Here is a 6000-nt window from a genome sequence, read left to right on the forward strand (position 1 = left end):
AGGGGGCAGGGCACTCACATGACCTCTGTAAGCATCTCACTGAAGGCAATTCAGTGAGGTCTTCAGCAGTTCCTGATGGTGACATCATTAGCTGAGCATGGAAGAGCTCAGATGTGGCTAACAAATGCAGGTTTTGGAAGCACATCTGCTACTAAAAACAAACATCAGTCTTTCAACCAACTCTTGGTCAGCCCCATGATGAGCTGGACCATGACCCAAGAAGAACAATGTCCAAATCCTATAAAACAATACCATCAAGGATAACTTACAAATATAACATAGAATCATAGAATGGTTTGGGTTGGAAGAGACCTTAAAGGTCATCTAGTTCCATTCCCCATGCTGTGGGCATGCAGCCTACCTCTCTTCTCTAGGTAAAAAGTAACAACTAACTATCACCTGCAGCAACAGTTATTACTTACAGATAGAATCAGTAGGGATCTAAGGTGTGACAGGGGGTGATCCCCAGGACCTGAGCACCACATGAATACCTTGTGCCAGCTTCTCAAGGGACTGCAACAGGGGGAACGGAAGAAGCAACTGCACTATCAACTCAACACCATCTAAAACTACACTGCTATCGAAAGGGGGAGGTCTCATAGCACCCATCATCTCTGGCCATTGATGGCCACCTCCTGTCTTCAGATGATGCTATTACAAGTGCTGAAATGAAAGCAGTTCAGTCAGCATACTGACAGCTTTTTTCCAGTTGTGAGCACTAACTTTCAGCCCGATCAGTGATCTGATCCAGTAGAGCCAGCACAAGTGACATGAAGGAATTGTGTAACCAGGAACAGAAAGGACAGATCACCCATCTTCTGCTACAGCAAAGGCTTTGTTGTCTTATGCTGGGATCCAGTTTCTACCTTTCTATCAGCTCAAGACCAAAAAACACACACACAGCTTATTTCATCTAGTTGATCAGCACCTATTCCTGTCACAAGCCCATGTGATAATTACTACTACAAGTGTCATAACCAACTGTAAAACTTCTGGCTCGCCCTGTGTATCAAATGCTACACAGACACTGTAAAGAGCAGCAAAATCCAGTAATAGCTTACAAACTCACACACTTTTTATGAAAGGCTGCATGTTGTGCTGTGCTACCTACAGAGTTTATTATTTTCCAAAGCAGTAATTATGCAAACACTTGGGAACTTGCTTAATTTTTCTGTTGCTAACTACTCCATTACATTTAATGGATTAATTAGCAAAAGCTTATTTTTACCCAGGGAGGAAAAGCTCCAAAGGATACATACTGGACAGGCTCCTGGGGGGAAGCAGGGAGGGGGAAAAGCACCTGGGAGCACCTATAGTCACACTGCAGCTCCAAAAGCAGTTTTGGCTGCAATAACAAGTTTTGCCAACTTAAAAAAAGCTGCCTTGCCTTCTCCACACCCTCTTTCCTTCTCTCTTACCCCCCAGTGAACCAAATCATGGAATTGATCCAGATTAAAATTACATTTGTTTTTGCTCAGTGTCTAGATCCAGATCACCACAGGGCAGCATAAGCATTTGTGCTGTTATGAATGGGGATAAGAGGTAGAGGTAGGCAGGGGCTGCCAGGGCAACCCGAGGTTATTGCAGTTTAAACCACACAAAGCACAGTCACAGTCCAACTCTGTAGTTTCAGCCCTGCTATACTCATCTGACACTAACATTAGAACGATAAGGGTGGTCCTCCCCTTCTTCCCTGCATCTCCTGTCCTCTCTCCACAGCACTAGGGCTCAGCATCTCTCCCAGACACTCCTCTGAGAAGGTAAAGCTACAAAAAAATCTTGCAAAAAAACCCCTCTGGGGCTAGATTAGGTTTCTGCTACATTGGTTCCTGGAACTGGCTTTCCACAGGGTTGGATAAACTGGCATAAAGGAGAGGGTCCGACGGGTCCACAGCAGAGCATCCAGAGCAAAATATCTATATTTCTCTCAACAACAGAGAGCAAGCCTCTCCAGGACCAACAGATGCCTCCCACGGGGACCAGCCGCAGAAGTAAATCCATTTGTAGGATTTTAAGTCTCACTTATGCCAAAATCATAGAAGCACACTATTGTAAGTTTAGTTAGATAAAAAAAGGTCATACAAAGTACTGGTTTCCTTTCACATTCTTTGCATATACAAAGATCCCAAAGGTTCCAGTGGGATTTTCTTGTATAGCTTTACTGAAAGCTGATTAAAGAAAATGACCATTAATCCCACTGGCAACTTAAAACAAAACGTCAAATTAATTTCAGTGGGAGTTCTGGACGCATACGAAACCGGCATGGTACCGTCAGATTCATACACACAGCTCTCTTGGTAAATGACAAGAGCTCTGCAGACACGCAAAAAGGCAAAATTTACTCCACAGTATTAAAACTCGGTACGAAAATCACCAAACCATTTGCACCGGGCTCAAAACCATTTCCACAAACCCGACCTTCCGAAATTGTTGTTGTTCACTACACTGTTTCCCTTTTCACCTCTTTCACTTTGAAAGCTCGCCCGCCGCAAAAATCTTTAAACCGAGACCCGCGCCAGCAAACCTTTTCATTTCGCTAACATTCTGACCTGCGTTTTCCCAAGCTGCTGTGCGCAGCGTTGCGCGGCCAGCCCTTGAGGGAGCGAGGTTCCCCCGTAAGCGCCCGCTGAAGTGCCGGGCATAGGCACCAGCATGTGCCAGCTGCCGGACTCCCTGCAGGGGCACCGGAGTGCCCCGTGTGCCACCGATGGCCAGCGGACACGGCGCGGGGAGCGCTCCCGGAGCCGGGGACACTCGTGGACGGAGACCCCGCGCTGGCGCTGCCGCTCCCTCCGGGCCGCCTCAGCCCTGCGCGGGGCGCGGACCGTGCGCGGCCGCGGCTCTCGGCTCTTTGTTCGGCGACGCCAGAGGCCGGAGCGGCCGCGCCCCGCGGAGCCGGGCAGGACGCGGCTCAGCCCCGGGGGCGCCGGCGGGGCGGCAGGAGCCCGCGGAACCGGGAGGCAGCCGGACCCCGTCCCGCGGCCGCGCAGCCGTCCGCTCCCGGCCGCAGAGATGCACGGCGGAGGACAGGTCTCACCACAGACAGACAGACAGACAGACAGACAGACAGACAGACAGACAGACAGACAGACAGACAGACAGACAGACAGACAGACACGCGGTAGCTCCTGCCGGGGGCTGCCAGCCCGCCGCCCATCCCCTCTCCCTTACCTGTCCGCGGGTGCGGAGCAACCACGAGGACTTAATCTCCGCGGCGCGCCCAGCTCCCAGCGGAGAAGTTTCTACCCCTACTTCGCTCCTTGCAGCCACAGCGACGCTTTCCTCGCCCGCCCACTCCCTGCGCTCCTCCCTCCCTCCGTCCCTCCCGTCAGGATGGGGGCGGTGGTCCGGAGCGCGGCCCGACCCCGCCCCGCGGCTCCTCCAGGCCGGGCCGGCACCGCGGGACGCCCCCGTGTCCTGGCCGAGCGGTGGGGGCTGCGGTGCGGGACGGCCCGCCCAGCGGTCAGGCTGCGGGGCTGGGGGACGTGCCCGCCCCGGTGGTGCCCTGGGAAGGGCTGGGCGTGCTCACCTGTACCTGCTGGCCCCAGCAAGGGCAAGCGAAGGGTGCAGGATGCAGGCGTTGCCACCCCATGCTCCTCTGTTTGCCTGAGCAAGCCCTCCTGTCTTTTAGTCTTCGTTTATTTACAAACTTAACTGTGAGTTACCTAGCCGGTTAACACAACAGCAGGAGAAATTAAACCCAGGAGAAACCTCACACCTCTCAGGTTTTTCCCACACACAGGTTTCTAGAGGAAGAGAAATCACCTGGGATAGCTCTTCTAAGAGGGGTTACACAACAGAACGAACTCCAAAGGGAACGGCTCCGGCAGCACAATTCGTGCAGGTATTTAGGAAAGCTGGGACAGGCTCCTGCCTCTTCTCAGCGGAGGTATGAGGGCAGAGAGAAACAGACACACCATCTGCAATTGTCTGCTCTGTTCGATTCTCCTGATGCACTTATTGCCATTATTGCAATGTGCAAGCACAGCTCTGATCCGTGTTACATAATTAACCTTTGTTGTGTTGGTAACTTTGTCACTTTACGCAGGGCAATTGTGAACATGAGAAGGGCTTGATGTTGGGATTAGCCAGTTGCTGTTTTCCTCCCCTGACAATTTTTGTTTGGTTTCTCTCCAAAAAAACAAGATCAAAAAAGTTCTATGCCATAGAGAGCAGCATAGTGAATGTTGTGGTAGGCCTTTGTTCCTCAGCTAGTCTGTGCCACAGACAGCCCTTAAAGTTTCCTCTCCAGGCAGGCTACACCCTGTCTTCAGAGAGGCCCGGTGCATCACAGTAGCAAAACTGGGTGGAAGTCAATATCTACAGGAGGCTGAAGTGGAAAGCAGAGGACATATATTCATGGTAGACTCAACTTCTTAGACAACACACTATGCTGGAGTTTTCTGCTGGCTTCCTGCCTGCAATTTTTTTTCTGTAATCTAGTGAAAGACAGAGTCATTAGAAGAGACTTTTCTTGCCAACAAGTGCTTTCTGTCAGAAAACACTGCTTGCCCACTGTAGGATACCTAAGTGAGTGTCAATGAGGGTTCCTGACAGCACTCCTGCCCCACATACTAACTTAGCCGATTGTGATTATGACATTTCAATGAAGAAATCTGTACTATGACTATGAACTCTTTAAATATAAAACACTAAACTGTTGTAAGACTACAATGAGTGGCATCTCCTACTGGTATGGTTTCCCCTATTGATTTTACAGAGAGTATTTAAGCTAGATGTACTGCCTAGAGAACTAGGGATATACCTCATTGTCATTACTGATGAAAGGAAGCAGAGGAACATTGCAAAACTATTATATTATGAGAATTTTTTATTATGTGAAGGTGAAAAAGAGAAGTATCAGTCAAGTATTCGTCAAAAATCAGGCTCTTTCATTGTGTTTAAGGTAATCAGTCAGAAATAAGTAGACTTTCCACACAGGGTGGAAAGAGTCTGCTGAAGGTTATGCAGAGGGGCCATCTGTACCATATTTTAGTTTAACCAATGTCCTCATGGACAGAGGTCTCTGTTGCATAATTGATGCATTTAATTTGGGGTTGGGGTGTTTATCCTGTTCCAGATCACCTTCTCCCCCCTGTGGATAGTTTTTCTTCTTTATACACCTGCAATTAGAATATCGCTTTGACTTTGTGCAACACCCCTCAAAAAAGGCTCTAGGGACAGACTTTCAACTGGTGACCACGGTGCTGGATTTATGTGCTGAGCAGGAGATAGAGCAGAACAAGTCCATGGAGAGCTGTTGGAAACACTCAGTGGCAGTACTGCTAATATGATATATGAAAAAGTCATACAAAAAGTCATATGGAAGCTCTTAAAAACTATTTGTTCTTCAACAGCTACCTCTCGAACTTTCAGGATTGTTCCAGGATTGTGTTCCCAATTTATTTTTCACAGATCTGAGAGCTAACTACTTACTTTTAAAAAGAAATAGAAGCTTGAATGGTCTTATATTCAAATAACCTCTGGAACTAGGAAATTAAAAAAAACAAACTGAATATCATTAAAAATACTGATATCTGTGGCATTGGTAGCATTGCAGCAGTGGTGATGAGGCACTATTGCCCCTCTGAGCCATACACCTTTATTTTGTTTAATAGATTATGCTTATAGTAACTTCATATTAGTGGTAAATGCAGTTTGTAGTGTACTTCAGAGATGAAAATCTTTATGTTTACAAATGCTGAACCACTTGCCCATCAAAAAAGACACAAGAAAATGTCGTACCAGAAAATATCATCTGCTATCGTGAATATTTAAAGGTAACATCACTGTCAAATGCTCTCAATACTGTAAATTTACTCTTAAGGCCACCATTAAAATTCCTGAGAACGTCACAAAATAATATGTCCCTTGCAGACTCATATATTACAATGTTTTGTGGTCTCAGATCCAGCCTTTACCTCATGACTCGCTCAAGCAAAACGTCTATTGAAGTAAATGGGAATTTGGCAGAAAAAAAAGATGGAGACGGGCCAAAAT

At 47.7% G+C, this 6000-nt stretch overlaps 1 protein-coding gene across 10 annotated transcripts in view; it reads right to left on the bottom strand.

The window, feature by feature from the left end:
- The window catches only part of TIAM2 (TIAM Rac1 associated GEF 2), a 171229-nt gene extending 167914 nt beyond the window's left edge, over window positions 1-3315 (bottom strand). For all 10 annotated transcript variants that reach the window (XM_051801665.1, XM_051801667.1, XM_051801674.1 and 7 more), the window contains exon 1: window positions 3172-3315. The gene's annotated coding sequence lies outside the window, so the exon portion shown is untranslated. The remainder of the gene's footprint in view (window positions 1-3171) is intronic.
- Window positions 3316-6000: the final 2685 nt, after the last annotated feature.

Source organism: Manacus candei, unplaced genomic scaffold (assembly GCF_025592945.1).
Source record: "Manacus candei isolate 608988 ecotype Guabito, Panama unplaced genomic scaffold, ASM2559294v1 h1tg000052l, whole genome shotgun sequence".
In the NCBI taxonomy this organism is placed as follows: Eukaryota; Metazoa; Chordata; class Aves; order Passeriformes; family Pipridae; genus Manacus; species Manacus candei.